This window comes from Globicephala melas, chromosome 3 (genome assembly GCF_963455315.2).
Source record: "Globicephala melas chromosome 3, mGloMel1.2, whole genome shotgun sequence".
In the NCBI taxonomy this organism is placed as follows: domain Eukaryota; kingdom Metazoa; phylum Chordata; class Mammalia; order Artiodactyla; family Delphinidae; genus Globicephala; species Globicephala melas.
This window is the reverse complement of record NC_083316.1, coordinates 141,561,478-141,585,841: the sequence shown is the minus strand read 5'-3', so window position 1 is coordinate 141,585,841 and position 24,364 is coordinate 141,561,478. Positions and strand designations below refer to the sequence as shown.

Sequence of the window (24,364 nt, the reverse complement as noted above, 5' to 3'; positions counted from 1 at the left end):
GCAGTAATAATAATAAAAGGTAGCCTGGGTTAAATAGTAGGTTAAATAAGGCATTGTAAGTAAGGTGCTGTGAGTGTAAAGAAAAGCAAGGAGCAATTCTTAACTAGATTAGGGAAGTCTTTATGAATTAGAAAATAGTGCTTGAAACAAGACTATGACAGTGGATGGATCTGAATAGAAATAAATAATATTGATGATGAAAATGTCAAAGAAAAAAAATAAGTTGTGGAAATAAAAATGACGGATGTGTGCATAGAAGAGTGAAATCGTCTGATCTGAGCAGGACATGGGAATGTGGACAAGGCTGTGAATTTAGGTAGTGACCAAATATTGCAGGAACATATATAAGACACTAAACACTGAATTGTTATTTTAAAGTAGCTCATGTTTGTAACACAAACCTTTTTCTAGGATGTTAATAGCAATACTGCTAAAATAGCATCTGTGGTAATTGGGAAGAGGCTGGATTAAACAAAGTCAACAGACGTCTTAGCTATAGGACTTTTCATAGCCTTTAAAAAGCCAGTGTGCATTGGATTGAGGATGCAGTACACAAGGGCTTGTCCTAACATACCACAGAACATTTTCTTGTGGTATACCTATTTAGAAAAATAATTGGAGAATACTCTTCCAAAGACAATGGAAAAGCTTTAAGAGACTTTGAGCACAATAGTGGCATTTATTTGGTTTCATGTATAACAAGTTTATTGAGAAGTCTTCAAATCATTGGTGGGTACAAATGAAGTGATTTTATCTCCAACTGTTGATTTCATCCCTGTGAAGTCCCCCAATCTGGTGATTTAACAATATCTTGGGTAGGTTCTATAACATTCTGGATAAGTTTTGATATTACAGATTTGGGCTGTCCAGCTCAAAATTCTAAGCTCTTAACTGAGTCAAAGCTTGACATGCCCTCTTTCTTCTTGTAAGGCTTCACATGTATTTAGTGTGTGAGGGTGGGAAAAGAGAGAAAAAGTCAACTTTTCTTTTAATTCCTTGAGGCTAGAGCCCCATCATTTTATTGGCTAATACTGACCATCAGTGCTCCTGTGTAGCAGGCATCCTTTGGCTCTCATAAGTACATGGATGTAGATTCTTCCGAGGTTCCACACAGTCTCAACATTTACCTAATCCCTTGCCATGGGAGCTTCAGCTCCAGGCCATTTCTTTCCTCCACCTCCCTACAAAACTCAAGTTGCTCTGCCTCTTCAGGGTGGGGAACCAATAGGATGGCTTAAGCCAGTTACTTCCCTAGTTCCTACTTGATCTATTGGAAATTTGCATCCTTGCTAAGACAGTAGCCGTGCAGGGGCTGTTCAAGTGTATTTCACCTGAAATATCTTACCAATTATCTGTCCTCCATTCAGATTAGCATGGGCACAGACCAGTAAGCATATTACTAAAGAAGAGATCCAACCATGGAACAGAAGGAATGCTAGTTTCTCCTTCTCACTGAAGCTTTCACTATTTATTCACCTGGAGTCACCTTTCCTCACCTCAAGCACATACCTGCTTGGCTCTTTAGGGAAGAAACATCCTGTGGGGATGAGAAGAAAACATCACATCACCAATCCTCTACTCCCAACAAGGCCTGTGACACTGATGCTCCCTTTCTTTTCTCCTATCCACTTTTTTTTTTTTTTTTTTGCGGTACGCGGGCCTCTCACTGCTGTGGCCTCTCCCGTTGCGGAGCACAGGCTCCGGACGCGCAGGCTCAGCGGCCATGGCTCACAGGCCCAGCCGCTCCACGGTATGTGGGATCTTCCCAGACCGGGGCACGAACCCGTGTCCCCTGCATCTGCAGGCAGACTCTTAACCACTGCGCCACCAGGGAAGCCCTCCTATCCACTTTTTATATCCAGTGAGAGTAAGAAAGGGGCTGGGGTGGGGTTATTGATAGAAAAAGTACAAGTTATGTTTATGGTTGGTTAACCCTGGGTTTTCTAGCCCCAGAGGCTAGGGGCACCTTATCAGCTCTTTGTACAAAGTGCACAAGTCTTTGAATTCCCACTGAGTCTCTGTCCTCAACCACAATCCAGGAGGTCCTAGTCAATATTGTGCTACAAATGCCAAAATTTTAAATTTTATTATTTTAAAAATAATTTATTTATTTTTGGTTGTGTTGGGTCTTCGTTGCTACGCGCGGGCTTGCTCTGGTTGCAGCGAGCGGGGGCTACTCTTCATTGTGGTGTTCAGGCTTCTCATTGCGGTGGCTTCTCTTGTTGCGGAGCACAGGCCCGAGGTGCATGGGCTTCAGTAGTTGTGGTGGGTGGGCTCAGTAGTTGTGGCTTGTGGACTCTGGAGCGCAGGCTCAGTAGTTGTAGCACATGGGCTTAGTTGCTCCGCAGCATGTGGGATCTTCCTGGACCAGGGCTCAAACCCATGTCCCCTACATTGGCAGGCGGATTCTTAACCACTGTGTCACCAGGGAAGTCCCTTAATTTTAAATTAATTAAGTTGAAAGTAATTTTGTATTCACATACTTATGTATACCTATATGTACATATACATATGTATGTGTGTGTATCCACCTAGAGCAGAGGTGTAGTGGGCTATGATGGCCATGTGGTTTGAGTGAGAAACAAACTATTGTTGTTACAAGCCATTATTATATTTGAGTTTATTTCGTATAGCAGCGAATCCTAGTCTATCATAACTGATATGGATGTTAAGTGCTTTAGAAGAAAAAGAAAGTAGGGAAGAGAGAGCACTGCAGTGGGAGAGAGGTAGGTTTTACTATAAAAATCAGAGAAGCCCATGCTGAAGTGTCATTTCATCTAAGACTCAAAGGAGATGAGGAAATGAGTATACGTGGGTGTTGGGTGGTGGTGACTTGAGTTTTTCTTCTCGGTCCTTAGTTGTCAATTATGAGGCTCAGTTGTGTTCCTGACCCTAACTGCTGTAAGATATCTTGTAGCCTTCCAATATTTTCTCTTCTTGTGCTCACTCTAATTTGAATGAGTTTTATTTCTAGCATCATAACTTAGCCTATTCTTTTATTTCTTGCAAATGTAGAATGGTGATCAAGACTAGAAAACTAGATTGTAGATATTCTAATACCTGCCATGATATTATCATGATTGTGTGTGTGTGTGTGTGTGTATGTGTGCGTGTGAATATAGTGCGCATCGTGATACTGGTCACTGAGGATGAGATAGAAGCCAGATTCTGTCTCCTATAATTTACGGTCATTTAAACATAAAAAACTTCTTCTAAAAAAGAAATTTCAAATGAGAAAAGAAAGATTTTCAACTGGAGAAAAGTAACACGGGAACATAGATATGGATGCTTTAGTCAACATGAAATGACCACCAAAAAGCAAAGGGTCTCTTTTCATAATAGATCCCTCATTGATAGGCAGCTGTGTGAAAGAAAAGTTTGTTTTAATGTGAGCAGAGTGTCCCACACTCTGCAGACACTCAATCAATAACTGTGGAATGAATGCTGAAAGCCTATTTTTCTGCTCCTATTTGTAGACAAGTGTTCTTGTTTTTATTTTGTTTCCTATTTATTTGGTAGTTGATTATTTTCCCTGCCCAGCATCCAATTCCTCCTCATTTATTAAGAGTATAAAGATTTTCTAGGGGAGTTGGCTTCAAAGGTGTTCTTGTTCTTGACACTGAAGAGCCTTGACCCCACCAGGCCAGAGGATAAACATGCAACCCAAGACTACTCACACTGTGTCTCCTGGACATTCAAATTCAAAGTAGAACAACACAAAAGGAAAATTAGAGAAGCCAATTCTCTCATGTGCTGTTGCCCTGTGTGGCAATCCATTAAATCCTGTTTTCTCGATACATCAGAATCATTCTGGTTCCTTGGATTTCCCAGTGTGCAATTGCTTGGCATTTTCCAGCTCTTCTTTTAATTCTACCCCATGGTTACCAACAAAACAGAACAAGAGCAACACCTCATCTTTTTATTCTCAATTTCCTTACAAACAAAAAAGCCTAACAGATGGACTTTTGAGGCAGAGCTATTTGAAATATCTTGGGGACGGACTTTGACAATTTGTGATGGCTGTGCTTTACCACTCGAGCCAGAGTTCCACACTTTGCTCACGTGGGGTCCCTAAAAGCTCTTATTCTAATCATCCTTCCCAAGACCACAGGGTCGTTCTCCCTTAGGAGATCTGGGGTTTGCTAGCACTTTCTCACCTCTGCCTCTCTATAATTTAGATATTCTGTTACTGGGTGCCCACGGTGTAGGCATCTTCAATTAACTAAGTGAAATAAAATTCTGATACTTAATTTATTAAGACACCACATGGTTTTCTCTGAGTTACAGAGTGATGTTGGAAAGCTGCTTAAACCCTCTTTCTAAAATCTAGGGCCAGGTCTGAGATAATTGCTTAAGTATCTCCTATAATGTGACAAACCCATGTCCCTATCTGCTGTTGGAAGTTTCCAAAGAAGGGGGATGAGATCTGCATCGATTTATACAATGAAGCACAAATGGTTAGCCTTATAATCCTTTTTGTTTTCTTTTTCTTCTCTAGCTTTTCAGTGAAGATAGTGGGAAGAGACACAGGGACTACTTTAAGTTAGAGAGGGACTCACAAACATCTTCATTTATAACTTTAGCAAGGATTGTGAGAGGCGAGTTCAGGCAATACAGAACATGCCTGGGAACTCTCAGTCCAATACTTGTGTCCCTGAGATAGTTACTAGGACCATACAATTATAGCAGCTTATGATTTACACAGTCTTAAAGCCTCCTGGTCTAAATTTCCACCTATGCACTCTAGGTCAGTCTGTTAGTCACCTCACTTTTCCTTGCTTACTTCCAGTGGTGGGGTCACCCATCTACAGCAGGCAATTTATTTCACTTTTAGATGGGTCCATTTTTTAATGTTCTAATTTAACGTATAAGTCCTTTATAATTCTTACTCAGGGGTTTCGGATCTACTTTCTAAAGCAACACAATACTCTCTGTACTGTTTGAACATATTTTATGTTAGACTTGCGTGAAATCTACTAGCTTCTCTCCAAAGCCTAAATGGTAAGTTCCTAATAGCCCAAATAAACTAATTAGGAACTGCAATTTAATTACACATTAATTACACACCATTTTCTTTTTAATTAGTGTCAGTTAAGGTGAACTGTGACTACAAATTTGTTTCTATTGATTGTGATGGTAATAAAGCTTGACTTAGAGTAATACCTTTTTCCCCCCTTTTTTTAAAACATTTCTCAATGGATTAGTGTGGTTTTACATTCCTTGCCTTCTTTCCTAGGGTATTGTACCAAGTGGATTAGAACTTCAAATGCTGCAGAGATACAAAAGCACTTTACTGTAAAATTCAAGACACGGGTAATTATCATCCAGGTTTTCAATGATTTTTTTGATGTTAAGGTGGAGCTTTGAGCAATAAATTTTTTTTTTAAAAGAGAGAATAAAAAATATTTTCAGCAGATATATAATAGTCTTCAATGTCTCATCTATTGATTTTCCTCAGATGTTTAAAACCTCAGTGTGACTTAAATTTTATGAAATGGGGTCACTGACATCTGAAAACGTACAATAAAAATATATATTGAATATCCTGTGAACTGAAACACATAATTGCCTAATGAAAAGGTTATCCACTGTGTTAAGTCCATCACTGGCAGAAATTTTCTATTACTTCTAAGAGAACAGATTTGGCCATATCTTCAAAGAGCTCAAATTTTATGTTGACTGAAATTTGTCCATAGGTATTATTATGTTCTATTACCAACTTATGGTATCTAATTTATAAACTCAATTTACATGCAAAGCTTTTTGTATTCTTTGTACTGCTTAAATTCATCATAATACATTTAGATTTCCTTTGTGAAATCACTTCCTGGCTCCCAGCTATTCAACACATAACTTTTTAAACAGAAGAAACTAATTTAAATGATTTTTCCAATAAACCCAATTCTAATTCAGCAATTGGTCCATAAAACCTTAAAATATATTCCTCTCTAGTGGAATATATTCATGGATTGGGAAAGATCATTTACTCAAGATCTCTTTCAACATAGTAAATAATATTTTCTGGCATGGTTAATAACTAATATCAAAGCTATTCATAACAGACTGAGGGACTTGAGAGAAATCAGACAGAGCAAGTTGAAATATTTTTTTTTTTTAAAGGTGGGAAGGGGATGGGGTATGAAATTAGCAGGGCCTAGAAAACATTCTCTGCACCCTTAACTCTGGTGCTGATTTGGAGGAGTTTTTATGTCTTATGGTTGGATGTATGCATATAAGTTTTTTTCTTTTTTTTTGTAAGTTCTGATTTTCATCACCATGAATAATGTTCCTTATAAGGAAAACAAAGGGTTCAGAGCTAGAAAGGATATTGTGACTCTGTAGTAAGTTTGACTGAGAAAGTACAGTTATTCAACATTTACTGGATGCTTTCTTCCTCCTATAATGAATTACAGATAATACCAAGTGCAATGTGCTCTAATATACTGCAAATATCAACACAACTCAGGAAGTAGAATCAATTCATTTCAATGGGTACTTTATGAAGTGTGTTTATATATTACGTTATTGAAAAGCCCCATTAATTCGAGGACACTACGCCCAAGTTTTTAGAAAAATCCTACCTCCTCACCTAAATAAAGTTTCAGGTGTTGACAAGTAGTTGGTGTATAATTGAGATTTATAACGCAGTGAAAACCTATAAACATGTTTCAGTTTCAACTGAAAACCATATTGTTCAATAGAAAGGTTTTTAAAAATCAATATGTTCAAAAATTTTTTTTCGGAAGTAGAATGTCAATGAAAAACTATCCATTTGAAAACAAGTTTCTTGAAGTTTCTGATTTTACAACTTTAGAACTAAAAATGTCATTAGTTTTTAATGTGCTTTTCAACTGCCTGATACTCAAAAACTCAAAACAGGGCTTCCCTGGTGGCGCAGTGGTTGAGAGTCCACCTGCCTATGCAGGGGACGCGGTTCGTGCCCCGGTCTGGGAGGATCCCACATGCCGCGGAGCGGCTGGGCCTGTGAGCCATGGCCGCTGAGCGTGTGCGTCCGGAGCCTGTGCTCCGCAATGGGAGAGGCCCCAGCAGTGAGAGGCCCGCGTACCGCAAAACAAACAAACAAACAAAACTCAAAACAATTTTGAGAACCGAAATATGGTTAATAAAAAAAAGTTCTTAGTTACATTATATTTTCAGTTTGGAAATTATTCTTAGTACTCATAATAAAGGACAAGGTTTTCCACCAATTCTTAAATTAAAGTCAAACTTGTATTGATTTATTTGGTGAGTTCAGAAGCATGGAAAGGATGGGGGAGGTTAAAGAATGAATTGTTTCCTTTAAAGTGCACTGACAGTAGTACAAAGAAAGATTGAGTTTTAAACTGAATATGCAATCTCTACAGGAATCATTTGAAATTATTTCTGCTGCTTCTACTGTTTAATGATCTGAAGTCTGAGAATGAGGAATGCCAGTTTGTTTTCTCTCTGAAAAATTCACATAACATGCCTGCAAAACAGGAAAACAACTCTGTACTTTCAGATTATTTAGTATGCCTGGTTTAGATCTTATCAAAATGAAATGGATGTGACACTGAATAGAGCTGAAATTAATTAGAAACCTACCTACTCACTCATATGGTGAAACACACATTAAGCTCTTTGAATCCTGAAAGATATCCTTTCATGGACTAAACACTGGTAGGAGATGTTTGGGGTTGTTTTAGAAAGTACTGTACTCTAAGATACCATGATTCAAATCTTCTCAGATACTTCCTTTGTTTATAACACAGAGTGCTCTATAGCCGTAAAGCACTGAAGGCTAAATATACTTGTATATTGGTACAAAGTTAGGTAACAAGTAATTCTTTGCTTTTATATTGTATTAGAAAACATCTTTTACTGGTGTTGAGTAACACTGAATTAACAAGATAGAGAGAGTTGTTGGTAGTCACAGTGCAAGGAAACACACCAGGAATTTATTAGATTTGGATTTATCAGTGCATAGAAATTCATGATATTTAACTTAAAGGCAAAAAGAGCAGAACACTTTGAATAATAGCTTGAAGTGGATGATTAGCTAAGGGGATGCAACATTTAATAGCCAAAATAAATTACTGTAATTATTTTATTACCTATGCTAACTGATTCCATTGTTTTTATTGAAATAGCTCCCTGAGGAAAGGAACAGTGCTTCAATGAATCTCAGCTGTAGGCTTGTATGTTCTTCTACAGCAATCAAAACCAATGAAAAATAGCCTTCATTGATAATACTCTTTTTTTTTTTTTTTTTTTTTTTTTGCAGTACGAGGGCCTCTCACTGTTGTGGCCTCTCCTGTTGCGGAGCACAGGCTCCGTACACGCAGGCTCAGCGGCCATGGCTCACGGGCCCAGCCGCTCCGCGGCATGTGGGATCTTCCCGGACCGGGGCACGAGCCCGCGTCCCCTGCATCGGCAGGCAGACTCTCAACCACTGCGCCACCAGGGAAGCCCTGATAATACTCTTAATGTCTACATTTCAGCTCTTGGAGAAAACATTCTATTCAAGTGCAATATCTGGAAGCTTCTGGACAGAAGAGAAACCCTGTTAAAGACAATATGGTTATTTATAGAGTTTGTCCCCCACATTTGCACTTTTTTACTGCTTCATGCCCTCACCATATGTCTTCTTTATCTTCCATTTTATTTTCTAGGAAAGACCTTCTTGAGACTGCGAGATACCCTCCCTCTAGCAAAAGTGTACACATGTACTTGCATTCACGAGCGCATTTTCTCAAAGCAGTAGAAAGGGGGTGGAATGAGTCAGGGTGCCGGAGAGTGTAAAACCATGGAATAAGATATTACATATTTCTAGAAAGTCAGTTTTACTTGAAGATTTGTAAAAAAAAAGTTATTTGTATAAAAGAAAGATGGATACATATTGATTATATTAACATTTCCATACATGAAAAAAAGGGATTCCAAAATAAATTCGGCATTTGTAGCAGACCTTCTCCCTTCTCCTCCTTTCCCATCCTCAGTTCCCTCTCCATCTTTCCTTCTCATTCTCCTCTGCCTTTAGGGCTGCTTTGTGAAAGCGATTGCTAAATATTCCTAACCTACTTCAGTTTCTTGCAATATTCTACATCTTCAGATGAATAAACAAGAGATCCTTTGCCAGTGTGGGATATATGATCCCAGAGACGGAACAGAAAATCAAAGAGAGAAGACAGATCTTCTTTAATTTAGGAAAAGTGGGAGGTAAGGTATAGAGCAATATATGAAAGTTTGCAAGTTTCTGACCAAAGTCTTTTTTTGATGTAGTTGTTAGTGAAGTAAAGTCAACGTTTGTTTTTCAATTTAAATTTGCCATATGCTTCTCATGTGTATATTTTATTTGATTTGGTTTAGAAAAATATTCAGATATTTGGCTATTTAGAATGGTTTCCTAAGAGCCCTTGCCAGTGTCTATTACTTTAGCTTTCACTTGGTTATTCATGCATTCACTTATTAAACAAACATCTACTGAACCCCATTCTAATGCAGACACCATGCTAGACTTTGGAGATACAAAGTTGGCATAGTGGCTGCCTGCAAGGAGCTCACAGTCTAGAGGTGAACAATTAAACAACTAAGGAATGCAATTACCAAGCACTTTTATAAGAGACTGTACAAAGTGTGTGTGAGTGAGCGTGTGTGTGTGCATGTGTGTGCGCGCACGGGAGAGGGAGCGGGGGAGGGGGAGGGCTGGGGGGTAACGGAGAAGGAGTGGTGGAGGGGAGGGGGTAGAGAGTGTTGTGGGTGAAGTGAAGAGATTACCTGGCAAGGTCAAAGAAGAAATAGATGTCTCTTTATTCTTCCCTAAAGAGAGGATGATACGCGAAACAAAGGATACACGTTTATATTTATCTTTTAAAATAAGTTGATATTCCATAAGCTACATTGTTAACTGTGTTCTAAGTGCAGTTGGCCGCTGTCTTTGTAGGGCTGTTTGAAGGAAACTCGGGCATTATTAACATTAAAAACCCATCCAAACAATGCCTCCTACCTATTTGCCAAAGAGGCTACAACTGACCCAAAAATCATTGTATCAAGTGATAACATTAGAAAACAGGCCTTGTTAGGTGTATTAACTGCAGCTTCAATGTGTTATATAACAAAACTGTGGCTTTCAAGTTATCATATTAACTCGGAAGGCATCTAGCAAGGTTCTGAGTCAATGAGACACATTACAGTCTTGGAGGAGGCTTGAACTTTTCACATGCTTTTGTTTGATTTGAAATATTCTTGCACTCTCCTCCTCTGCATACCCCAACACACACACACACACACACACACACACACACACACACACACACACACACACACACACACACACACACACACACACACACACACACACACCAGCATAATTATTGCCTCTTTAGAACAGTCTGCATTATTGCTCCATTTAAAGTATGTCCCTATTGTTTTATATTTCAGTTACCGTTATAAGCAATACATCCACTTATAATTTATTTTATTTATCTACTTGTGTTTTTTTTTTTTTTTTTTTTTTTTGCAGTACGCGGGCCTCTCAGTGTTGTGGCCTCTCCTGTTGTGGAGCACAGGCTCCGGACGCGCAGGCTCAGCGGCCACGGCTCACCGGCCCTTCCGCTCCGCGGCATGTGGGATCCTCCCGGACTGGGGCACGAACCCGTGTCCCCTGCATTGGCAGGCGGACTCTCAACCACTGCACCACCAGGGAAGCCTTACTTGTGTTTTTAAATGACTCCCTCACTAGATTTTAAGTGTCATATTCACATGATCACTTTTAAAACATATTCTTGTACCCAGAATTCCTAACTGCTCAATAAATAATTGCTGAATGAATGAATGAGTATGCCAATGGAAGGATAAATAAATGAACAGAATCCTAAATTGGAGATCCAGTGGCCAAAGTACTCTAAATAACACAAGCATTCGGGTGTTTTAAAACAAGAAATAGTGAATTAGAGTGTGGAATGGCTTCTGGCCTCTCCACTAAAGCAGCAAATGTGTGATTTTGAAATTGTTTAGCTAATATTCCTTCTCAACTCCTGTACTTCCTATGAATTAAGGCATTAGATGGAATATTTTGGAATATCTTTGCAATGAGATATTTTGTCTCTCCTTTTCCTCTAGAATATGCAGTATTGATGTCATTGCTTATGCTGGATTCAACTGTGAAGGTGCACAACTGTCTCTATATTAAGAAAATGGAGTCCCTCAGGACACACATTATTGAATTAAGAATAAAGATCTTAGAGGCAAACTCACTTTTCTCATTTCTACTGATGTTTTCCTTCACACTCTCACATAGAAAGCAGAGTTTGATGAAGTTGAGAGAGGATACAACTAAAAGGAGACTTTGAAATGAGAGAAGGAATTTGTTTGTTTCTTATATCTCCCTTTTTGGAATGGTCCTAGTTTATTCTGATAGTCACACCACTATAATGTGCTAAATGTTCATCACTTCAAAACCCCCAAGGACCAGAGCTACTAAAAGGAAGAGAGCTGCTCTAGCATTAAAGTAAACTACTGAATTTTACATTGTAATAGGCAGATGCAAGTTAAGATTTTTTTAAAAAACAACAAACATTCTAACAAATGATATGATCATGTTAATTTAGAGGTTTTAGGAAAAAAGAGATTGAACATACAAAAGTAAGTTCAAAAATATCTTGGAAAAATCTACTTATAGGTATTTTTTTTTTAATGGGAATGACTTTAGAGTAACCTTCATGATGCCTAGTTGGAATTTACAGTTGAAACATGTACATGATACTTACTAGTTTCAATAAACAGCTATCATTTGTTAAGCATATAGCTAGGTCTACGTTATGTGTATTGTTTGTTTTCATTCCCAGGATAGCCCTATTTTATGGAAAAGATAACTGAGACTCAGAAACACGAGTGAGTTACAGAAATAAACAAATGCAAATGGGATTGTACTCAAATCTAACTAATTGTCGCATCTATTCTTTCCCAGTATAGTTTTTCTCTCTCCTTTTGGGACTTTAGTGAAGACTGCATGACACACCCTGAGCTCATTCTTATTCTGCCAGAGACAAATAAGAGTGAAGCAAATCAATAAATCATAATTTCTGTCAATTATGCTATTCATCCAAGGGGATCCCTGTGAAACTCTGAAAACTGGGCACTGACTGAAAGAGGCAGGCTCCTACTGGTGTTATGTATCTACCAGTAAAAGGTATATTAGTAGACAAGTCATGTTGATGGTACCAATGTCCAGAGAATGGGTCAAATCTATAGGGTACCGAAGTGATGGACATTGGACATTCAGGAAACACCTTACAGGCATTATGCTACAAAAGATAATAGTGAGATAGCTTCTTAGAAGGGAAGGAAGGAAAATAATAGTAATAATAGTAATTCCTAATCCTGTAAAAAAAATCTTACAAAGTCAGAATTATCATCTTTATTTTATCCCAGAAGAAACTAATGCACAGAGATGTTAAGTGGACTATCCAAAGGGAACATATTATTTAGTAGAAGAATTGGAATTTTAAAGCAGTTTTACCTATCTCCAAAGTGTGGGTGCTTTGCATTTTGCTATCTGATAATTTTTGGTCTATAACTGATTAGATTCAAACATTAAATTTATTATCCTTAAATCAGCATTTTACTCTTTAGTATATGTAGGAAAATAGGAAAGAGAGGGAATATTGAAAGGGATTTCTTTAAGGCAGGGTTTTTCAACATTGGGTACTACTGACATTTCGAGTGGGATCATACTTTGTAGTGGAGGGCTGTCTTGTGCACTGTAGACATTTAGCAGCAACCCTGGCCTCTACTGACTAAATGACAGTTGCACTATACCCCCAATTTTGACAGCCACTAATGTCTCCAGTCATTGCCAGTTGTCATCTGCAAAGCCAAATACCCCCTCTCCTTCACTATAAGAACCACTGTTCTATAGGAGCTAGGGGGTAAAGCTCAGGGTCTGGACTCAAGACACCCATATTGCAGTCCCACTTCAATCATGAATTTCAGAAATTCTTGAATTTATCTGAGACTCAGAAATCTTACGTATAAAAACTGAGAAAACTATAATAATTAGAATATCCCCAAATAAATGTGAGACAATGTGGAATTAATTTAGACATGTAAAAGTACTATCCAATATAAAGGGACATTATTATTACTTGTTTGTGGAAAAAAAATAAAAATCAGAAAATAGAAATTTAGATCATTTTAAGGAATATTACTGGTTCCCCCCAAAATATCAGAAATCATAGACATAGGAGTGCTAACACATAACAGCTGAGGAGACTGCTTAAAACTGCCAGGCAAACCTCAGTGGTGTCCATCAACAGATGAATGGATAAAGGAGTTGTGGTGTGTGTGTACATATATATATATATATGTATATATATTTACTCAGTCACAAAAAAAAGAATGAAATTTTGCCATTTGCAAGAACACGGATGGACCTGGACGGTATTATGCTTAGTGAAATTAGTCAGACAGAGAAAAGACAAATACTGTATGATATCACTTGTATTTGGAATCTAAAAAATAAAACAAATGACTATAACAAAACAGAATCAGATTCACAGATTTAGAGAACAAACTGGTGGTTACCAGTGGGGAGAGGGAAGGGAGGAGGGGCAAGATAGGAGTAGGGAATAAAGATGTACAAACTATGTATAAAATAAATAATTACAAGGATATATTTTGCAACACAGGGAATATAGTCAGTAACTTTATAATAACTTTAAATGGAGCATAATCTACAAAAAATATTGAATCACTTAAAAAAATACTGAATCACTATGTAGTACACCTGAAACTGAAATAATACTGTAAATCAACTATACTTCAGTTAAAACAAAACAAAACAAAAAACAAAATTGCCATGAAAGAAAATCTGGTAACTTTAATGGAGCTTTTTGATCACCTGAAAGTTGTTAGTCTTCTATGCAGTAAGTGAGACATGGGAGTTCATTCCACTTGCAAACAATCTGATGTACAACAAGAAAGTCCTGCTCTTCTGGAATTGTAAAACAAATATTGTACCCAGCTGAGCTAATTTCTAATTTCAGATCTGTTAAGGATTAGCTTAGTGATCCTAAACCAGGATCTTTCTGAATTCCATTGCCTTTATCTGTTCAATGGTAAGTAAATTGATTTAACTAACGTGTAATCTAGTTTGAGAGACTCAGTGAGATAATGTAAGTGGTAACACTTAAAAGTATAAAGTGCAACACTAAACCAAGGCATGTTACTACAGCTGTTTTTCAACATACAAAAGCAGGGGTATTTCAGAGACAGCTGCTTCAAAGAATGAGGTACACCTATCTTTTCTAAGGTCGAGCCTGGACCTAAAGAGGCTAGCTTTAAAGAGAAAAATAATTCATTGACTCTTCATGTATAAGAAACAATCCTCTAGTTACCCAAACCATATCTCAAAACATCTACAATCTCCAGAAATTTGCAACTATAAACACTTTTATTCTAATTTTTCTATATTCCTTTGGCAAAGTGAAAGTTTACACAATCCCACCTTGAGTTGTCATGGTAATTCTAAATATTTGTCAGGTTTATGGGCTCCACAAACATAAGTATACTGTCAGCAGAGGAGAGCATGCTGCTCATTAAAACTACCAGAGGGAGAAAAAACACCTGTAACAATCAGACATATGATGAAACTGTCAAAAGGTACATGAAATTAACTGTGCCCAGTTTGGAACATAAATAATTTCTTACTACAGTATGACAGTTGAAAATATGTTTTCATTATATGAAAGATAAAAAAAAATAGTATTCAACTGGCACTTCAATAATGATATCTTTATCCCTAGAGAAAATGTCCTTTCTCTGCACTCTAGAACTTTCTCTCCTAATGATATATTTTTTAAAATGGTGTTATTCATTATACCCTTTTATTACCTTTCTTGAGCCACTTCAGTTTGGCCAAAGTCATGATAGCTTGCTTCCCTGACACTGACTGCTTAAATACCATTTCAAAAGAAAAATATTTTTATCCTTTTCTTTTCTCAGAAATTGGGTCTTTCCAATGGCCTCATACGTTTCTCTCTCTCTCTCTCTCTTTTTTTTTTTTTTACTTTCTCCCTTCCATAGTCTACTACTTCTTGATTCATTTGTTTCTGAACTCTGGAAATGCTGGGCAGACAGCTCTCATGGGCCAAAGCTAGAATAAGAATTGCCATGGACATTAAAGGCTATATTTCAGCACCACGGACAGCAACAGCAGCTCTACCATTCTGGCATAGCTTTGTACAATAGTATTATATTTTACTATTTTAGACCCACCAATAAGAGTCCTCAAGATGCACACTCACAATTAGTAATTTATTTGAAATTTTTGGCTGGTCCTTATTCCTTCTTTACTTGGTGGGGGTTTCCTATGCACTTCTAAGAAGGAACATGAGACTCTCCAATAAGTGACAAAAAAACTTGCTCTGTGAACCACAAAGGAAAAGTAAGACTTGGCCAACAAAACTTAGTCTTGGCAAACAAACATCACTTGGTCAGTGAGAATCTCATGGCACCCTAGAGCAGAGACAAATGGCTTTTGTGAAGCCCTGGGTTTCAAATGCTTGAGTAGAGATGATATATATTTTCTGAATCATAATGTGATGACAGTATCTCTTATATTACTTCTTACATCTTTGTACTGTAAGTTGAAAATCTCTTTGTGTTTCCTTTACATTTGCAGTAGTGTATTTGTCTTTTTCAATAAATCTTTGCCTGGATTTAGAAACTAAGAAACAAAGTGTGCCAGTCATATTAGTTCTCTCCTGTAGGTTACAGACTAAGCAATACTTCTGACAGATTTCCATCAATTCTGGAGAGGCTTCAATATAATTTTCTAAATGTTTATTGAAGGTTAGTACACACATTTTTCCTTTTCATTGTAGGAAGGATAAAACCCGTACAACAATTGTATTTTACAACAGCCCTTTCTCAGGGTCATAAAACTGAAGTTGTAATTTAGGATTGATAGGTACAAAAAAGAACAAGAGTTCAGGATTTTTCAAGTTTAAGACAAACACTTTGCACATGCACCAGTTAAACCTCCAGCACTTACAATCCTGTGAAGTAAATTCAGGCCCTGGGGCTTGAAGGGATAAGCACTACAGGTACTTTATAACAGCAAGTGAAATCACCAATTTAACACATTTGATACATGTGCTGTTCAGTTTTCAAAAAGTAAAAAGAAAGCTGAAGGAAATGAACATGGCATATGACTGGATGCTGAGCATTTTGAAAATGCACATCTAGAATTGAAACATAATTTATCTTGCAGTTACAAGTGCATTCTAGAGGCCTCTATGCAGAGTCAGCAAAGTGCTATGCATTGGCAATCAGCCTGGAGGAAGGTGAGGTCACTGACCAGCTTGTAGCAGGGAGACCTTGAACTTTTGTAAAGATTTTGATCAGTAATATAAAGCTGGTATTTTTTACCATGACTAAATTTGGACATTTAGAGGATTAGAATATTATATAAACATAACTTTGTGCCCTGTAAAAAACTGTTAATGTCTCATTCTTCTGGTTAAGGACACTATTTCCAGCTTAGTTAATTTTTAAGAGCAGAAGCACACCACACTTAATGCCAGATAGCATGAGAAATCATCAAGAATCAATCCTGGTTAAGAATTTTATTTTGAACATCAGCAGCTGAGTTGAATACACATTACATTTATAGTAAGGAAGAATAAGGAACAACCAACTCTAGTGTCCAAATACTTGGTAATAGCAGCACACAAAAAGCAAGTATCAGTCAACATCTTTTTTAGCTTTGTCCATGGGTATGTACCATGTGTCCAAGACTGTGCAATGGATCTGGGGTCTAAAACAAAGTTAGCCCTAGCCTTCAATATATTTTTCTAGTCTAATAGAGAAAACAAATCAAATTCATGATATCTTACATAGTAAAGTAATAATGTATTACACTTTTAAAAAGTATCATAGAGGACAGAATGATTAGTATCTACTGTACCCAACCTAAGGAACAGTGTTAAAGCTGGAGCCTAGATAGTAAAACTGTGTTGGGAAAGGGATAGATCAATAGATTATAGACTACCTATGAAGGCAGGAGCTTGATGGAAAAAAAATCTTGGATATGACCTAACACTGAAGATTTTGAAACAGTAAAATTATAATTCAATTTTAATAAGCCTAACTCTTACAGAAGTGGGGCAGATTATTTAATATTTGCCATCAAATCTATGATGGGGGGTATCAGTGGAGCTTTGATGGGAGTGTCAGTGGTAAAAGCAGTTGAACTAGCTAAGTAACTAATGTTCAGTATAGGTGAGAGATAAGAGTCTGAACTAAAGGCATGGTATGCGGTAACAGAGAAGGAAAAGTTTGGGAGAAATTAGGAAGATAAAACTAGTAATCATAACTGTGATAATTAGTGTTCAATAGAAAGATAAAATTTCATCTACTCAATAACTCTTGGGGCAATCATCCTTGTGAAAGATAATTTTAAATGCCACCATGAAAAACATCAGCTTTCCAAGTAGGTGTAAGAATCGATAAGAACAAAAATCATATATTCATAGAAATACAGGCAGGAGAAGAAACCATATTAAAATGATACCTGACGTCTACAAAAGCTGAACAGAGCATTGCCTACGCTCTTGAAATTTCACTTTAAGATATACAGCGAAACTGGGTAGTCATCAAAATCCATATACTAGAATATTTTTAGAAACTCTACTCATAATAGCCTCAAAATAAAAACCATCAAAAACCTACCATCAGTGGAGGTGACCAAAATGTATAGTGTATTCTCATGGTGGAATACTATGCATCAATGAAAATAAACAAATTATAATTGCACAGGAAAATACAGATAAATCTCATAAACATAAGGGTGAATGAAATAAGCCAAAGACAAAAGAGTATATACTATATGGATTCTAATAATACAAAGGAAAACAAACTATGATGTCAGAAATTAGCATAGTTGCTATTTGGGGGAAGATAGTGACTAGGAGACATGAAGAAGAATCATGGGGTTCCGGTGATGTTCCATCTGTGTTACCTGAGTGCGATTAGCTTGAGAAAATTCATCTAGCTGTCCCTTTATAATAATTACGTAGTACAGTTCTCTGTATTTATATTGTAGTTTAACAAAAAAAAAGTTTCAAAAATTATAATTAGTTAAGAAAATAAATTGTCCCAAGAAAATGGACTGTCACTGAGTGTAAATACAAATAGACCTCTCAGAATTATTCTTATACCTACCTCTGTGTAATACCATATATACTAACACAAAGAAACAAATAAGGTTCTCTTAGGGTTAATTGCATCACTGATTTTAAGTGATTCTTCAAACATGTATTCTTTTGACTTGGTAGTCACTTACGTGCTTTCAAGAGTTTAAGCTTTTGCAAACTGCATCAAAACATTGTCCACTGGTTACATTTTGTGTATATATACTCATTCCAAGGTCTTATGTGGGCTGTCCATGGAAACTCACAAGTGATCATGGGTTAGAACAATACACTACTTTATTCCCTGGAATTAATGGCTTCCAGCCAACTCATGAGAAGAATGAAACTGCCTTGTGTCAGGCTCTCTGCTGTGCATTAGAATTTCAGTTACAGCTGCTACCTTGTTATAACACCCACATTTCTTCAGTCACAAGGCCAGCTTCACAGAAAAAATGCCCTGTATTCATTGTCTAATTATCAAACTCACATACCTTGGAGACAGACTATAGCTCAAACACGTAGGATTCAAAACATTACTGTAAGATTAAGATCTGGAACAATAAAAAAAAATTTCCAGTCACTGTTAATGGGTTCATATAACAGAATAATAATGATGACATAAAATTAGCATTTAAAAAAATCTTAACTTTTTAATGGATAGATTTATTCGTGGAAATATGAAGTGATTCAGATAAATGGAAAGAAAAAATCTGACATGGAACAAGGTGGGCCAAGAACTTGTTCAGAACATTGGCAGCCTGCCAAGCATACCTCTGCAAGGGGACATGCAACTTTAATCTTTATCATGGAGTAATCATAAGCGGACTGACTCTGAATGCCATCTGCTCTCCATGAAGCATTAGAGTTATAGGCTGCTCACTCGATATGCCCTTCAACCCTGCTCTCCAATTTCACCCAAAGTCCCATCTTGAAATTGTGAGTTTTAAAGTTTATTATAATTAATATTTTTTATAAGAACCATTTATTTTTAACGAATAGCAGAGTGGACAGCTGAGGTTCCTTCTTCAACCCTGAAAAGCCAACCAAATGGTAGAAAATATTATTATCTAACTAGAGAGCTCTATTCAGGCAGGGGACAGAAGAACTTTCAGTTGTGTGCTCAGATGAGTCTTTGAAGGTAGACACTTAAACCTACTTGTTTTGCCATATAGATATGCAATTTAGATTAGGGATAAAGAGATGAAGACAGGGGGACTGTTCTTAATATAAAATAAAAAGAAAGTTGTGCATTCTGGTTTCTAATAATATCCTAAAATTAAGTAAGGCATCTCTAATTTAATTTGTTTTATTTTGCCCTACTGAATATTGTGCTCTGTTGAATAGGACACATCACATCAAGTTACTTAGATTGTGTGGGAACCGACAATAAACCAGTGATGCTTTATAACATGGGCCCCCAACCCCAGGCCGTGGACCGGTACCGGTACGCAGCCTGTTAGGAACTGGGCCGCACAGCTGGAGGTGAGCGGTGAGCTAGTGAGTGAAGCTTCATCTGCCGCTCCCCATCGCTCCCCATCGTTTGCATTACTGCATGCACCATCCCTCCCCTCCACACCCTGTCCATGGAAAACCTGTCTTCCACGAAACCTGTCCCTGGTGCCAAAAGGTTGAGGACCACTGCTTTATAAGACACATCTGGCCACAGAGGAATGACTGCCTTGTAACAGAGGTGGTTAGTGTGGGTTGAACAGTATTCCCCCCCCAGTGTATATCTGAATCCTTACTCCTGGTATTTGAGGCATATGAAGATGGAGGCAGAGATTAGAGTGATGCATCTACAAGCCAAAGAATGCCAGCAATTGTTGACAGACATCAGAAGCTAGGAAGAGACATGGACTAGACTGACCTTCAGAGCTTCTAAAAGGAACCAACCTTGCAGACACTACGGTTTTGGACCTCTGACCTCCAGATCTGTGAAAGAATATATTTCTGTTGTCCTTTCCCCTGCTATTCCCCACCCCCACCTCCACTCCCAGTTTGTTGGTTTGATACAGATCTAAAAATCTACTACAGGGATACTTACTACTAAATTCAATTTTCTGAGAATCTTTTTGTGAGCTTAGGAAAAAGAGATTCATTGGTGTTCAGAAGAAATTGGCTGCTAAGTAAAACTAAGTGGCTTCACCCCCGTCCCTTATATTGCAGGTTTTTTTCCTTCACTCCTTCCCTTCCTTTGCCAAGATATGTTAGAGAGAATGCTTAGAAACTGAAGGGATTGTTTTTTGAGGGCCATGATAAAAATGAGAGATTTCAGAAAATTCATGAGAGTAATCTTGGCAGAATCTTGAGAGAGTCTATGGACAACATGATACAAGTATAAAGATGTCACTGCATTTCATATACACCAAAGCAAAAATGTCACTGCATTTCATATACACCAAAGCAACAATAGAGGTACAAATGTTCTCCCGTGTATATGTCAGCACTGTGGCTTACTCCGATTATGGAAATGCAACATTTTTTTCCCAAAGACAATGTACATTTACACATGAAATCAGTCTGCCTTTGTATTTCCCTGATTAGTGTCACCATAATTTCTGATAACTTTCCTAAGGCAAGTTCCTACCATCCAAATAACATATGTTACTGTTTCCCAGAACTTCCATTCCTAGGGCTTCTTTGAAAGAATACCACTAAATTACTGTCAAAATGCATACTTATGGCTCAGCATAACTCAATTACCCTGATAGCACTTTTCATATTTATCTTTTACTACTTAAAGATTTATTGTTCTGTTCCTTAAATAAAACTGTGGAACAAATAAAAAAAAAACAATTTATCCCTAATTTGCAAAGGCAGTAACAAACAACCTCAATCCCTTAAAAATAAGATTACTAAAGATAATGTTCTAAGAATCTCTTAATTCATCAAACAGAATTTTTAAACAGACTTATGTTTTAAGATCAAACTCTTTTAAGACTATTCCTTACCTTGTGAAGTTGTCCTTGCGAAAGATTCACAATGTCAAAATATCAGAGTATTACAGTTGATTGGGGATAGCTGGGAGAAACAAAAATTTTCGACGTTAACAAATATTTTGAAGTTTTCTTTTCACTGACTCTAATGACACATAACATAAAGGAAAAGGAACAGAAATTGTTTTAAAATAATAATAGGAGCATAGCAGTGAAAGCCATAATTTAGATACAAGAAACACTTTAAGGCAATGAAACAAAAATGTGTTAAACGCTGCCCCCCCCCCCAGAACTTCAGTGTTTCTCAGAGGCGTTAAAAGAATTTAATAGATAGCTGAAAATCAGTAAGTCATACAGGAAGTCACCAGACCTAGATAACAAATCTATTATGAATATATTTTGACTCTTATCTGTCAATTTATGTTATTTTGCTGTATTTTTCATTCTGTACCTGTAAAATGAGGGACTGAGGGAAAATGGTTTCTGTATTTGTTTCCCAGGGCTACCATAATAAATTACAAAAAAATTTATTGGATTAAAACAACAGAAATTTATTCTCTCACAGTTCTGGCAACTACAAGTCCAAAATCAATGTATCAGCTCAGCCACGGTACTTCTGAAGGCTCTAGGGAAGAATCCTTCCTTGCCTCTTCCTAAGCTTCTGGTAGCTCCTGGCAATCCTTATTGTTCCCTGGCTTGTAGATATATCACTCCAAACTTTGCTTCCATTACTTTCATCTCTGTGTCTCTGTCTCCTCTGAGACTGTGGGTCTTTCTGTGTGTCCTCTCCTTTTATAAATGCACCAGTGGATATAGGGCCCACCCTAATCCAGTGGCCTCATCTTAACTAATTATATCTGCTAAGACCCTATTTCCAAATAAGTTATTTGGGTGGACATACACTTCGGGAGTATTCAACCAACTACAGTTTCCAATGCTGTGATTCTAAAACAGCCCTCCTTATTCTTTTATCTAACTAAAGGAGAGAAAAAAGAAGCAATAGTGTATTTTGATTCTTCAGGAACCCTTACACACAATGGAAAAAAATAAAATTACTTATTCAGTTTGTTGCTATCTAAGGGTTTGCCTACCAGTCAAGGAGGGCTATTATTACAATATCTGGTGCTGGCTGACCCAGGTAGTTAGAGAGTATAATGTTCGAAACTCAAAATGCCTTCAGTATTTCACAATACCATGGACTTTGGGCAGCTACTGACAAAATGCCAGACCTTAGAAAGAATGGAAAATGAATAAATCTGAACCTAACACCACTAACTGAAAAAGTAATAAAACAACATCTGCTACAGATGGGTGAAAGAAGTTGCCTTTATAAACACCAACTCCAAGTTGGTAGAGGACCAGGACCATCTGTAAACTATGTTTTCTTTTTCAGTTCCCATTAATTATGGTCATTTAGAATAAATATAAACAATTGATATGCCTAAAGAGATTTGGTAGTCTATTTCTTAAATGTCACAAATATGTATTCTTTCCAGGCAGTTTTCTATTCATGACATTTTTCCCCATTAATTTGTTTATTCATTGATTTATTTTTCCTTTTCCATTATGGTTTATTACAGGATATTGAATATAGTTCCCTGTGCTTTACAAAAGGACATTGTTGTTTATCCATTCTATATATAATAGTTTGCATCTGCTAGTCCCAAACTCCCAATCCAACCCTGTCCCTTCTCCCTTCCCCCTTGGCAACCACAAGTCTGTTCTCTATGTCTGTGAGTCTTCTTTTTTGTAGACAAGTTCATTTGTGTCATATTTTAGGTTTCACATATAAGTGATATCATATGGTAATTGTCTTTCTCTTTCTGCCTTGCTTCACTTAGTATGATAATCTCTAGGTCCATCCATGTGCTTGCAAATGGCATTATTTCATTCTTTTTTATGGCTGAGTAGTATTCCATTGTGTATATATACTACATCTTATTTATCCATTCATCTGTTGATGGACATTTAGGTTATTTCCATGTCTTAGCTATTGTAAATAGTGCTGCTATAAACATAAGGGTGCATGTATCCTTCTGAATTATAGTTTTGTCCAGATATATGCCCAGGAGTGGGATTGCTGAATCATATGTGTTCATGACCGTTTGATGTTGCAGTTCAAGTATGGTGGTAAGAATATTTCCACATGAATTGCATTATCTATCAGAAATATACTGATTATAAAGAGCTAAAATAAACGCTAAACATTTTACATGTATTATCTCACTTGATGGAGAAAAAAAAACACCACTAAATCAGGAACTTTAATTCTCCTCATTTTAAGGATAAGAAAATCGAGGGTAAGGAGATAAACTAAACTCTCCAAGGTCACAAGCCTAGTGAGTGAAGGACCTGAGATATAAAATCAAACAGTTTGAGACCATGTACTTTACCAGTATGCCATACTTTATCTAATACTCTCTTAAATTTCAAACTAATAGACAAGCTGCCAGGAACCCCCAGGAACTTCCCTCATCTTAAACCTTGTAGAAACTGTGTTTCTATGCCCTTGGCCTTTTGTCATGTTACACCATCACCAATTATTCAGCTAGATTTGTTTTCCTTTTAAAGCCAGTTATCCTTTGCTATCTCTCTTCCAGGACTCTAGTCTTGTATCCAGTTCTAGTTTCTTAATCAACAATCTCTAAGTCTCCCTCTCCCAGAAGCTATTTCCTTGCCACCTGTCTTACTCAGCTCAGGCTGGTGTTACAAAATACCATAGGTGGCTTAAACAACAGACATTTACTTCTGACAGTTTTGGAGGACAGAAGTCTAAGAAAAAGGTGCTGACAAATTCAGTTCTTGGTGAGGGCTCTCTTCCTGGCTTGCAGACAGCTACCTTCTCACAGGGCAGAGAGTAGATGCTCTGGTGTCCTATCATGGGGACCTCATCCTCATGATCCCATCTAATTATCTCCTGAAGGCCCCATCTCCTAATACTATCACATGGGGAAACCCTAAGGGTTTCAACATATGAATTTGGGGGTGGGGTGTATGCATACATTCAGTCCATAACATCACCTAAATGAAAAATACAGGAGTGCACTTTTTTGTTGTCAAGGTTTTGTTACTATTCTCAGATGGAGAAACAGAATAGTAACAAACAGGAAATTTATAAGATTTCATGAACACTTATCTCTTCTTTTTTTCTGGACTTTTCTTCATGGAAGCCTTAAACCATATCTAAAAATCATTTAATTTAAAGGATTGTTGGAACTGGCTTCCCAGAACTGCAATGATCAGAGCAGTCTGGCT

At 37.2% G+C, this 24,364-nt stretch overlaps 1 protein-coding gene across 1 annotated transcript in view; it reads right to left on the bottom strand.

Moving 5' to 3' along the window:
- The window catches only part of TENM2 (teneurin transmembrane protein 2), a 3,004,989-nt gene that overhangs the window by 1,710,883 nt on the left and 1,269,742 nt on the right, over positions 1-24,364 (bottom strand). The window contains exon 10 of the mRNA XM_060296575.1: positions 21,125-21,194. The gene's annotated coding sequence lies outside the window, so the exon portion shown is untranslated. The remainder of the gene's footprint in view (positions 1-21,124; positions 21,195-24,364) is intronic.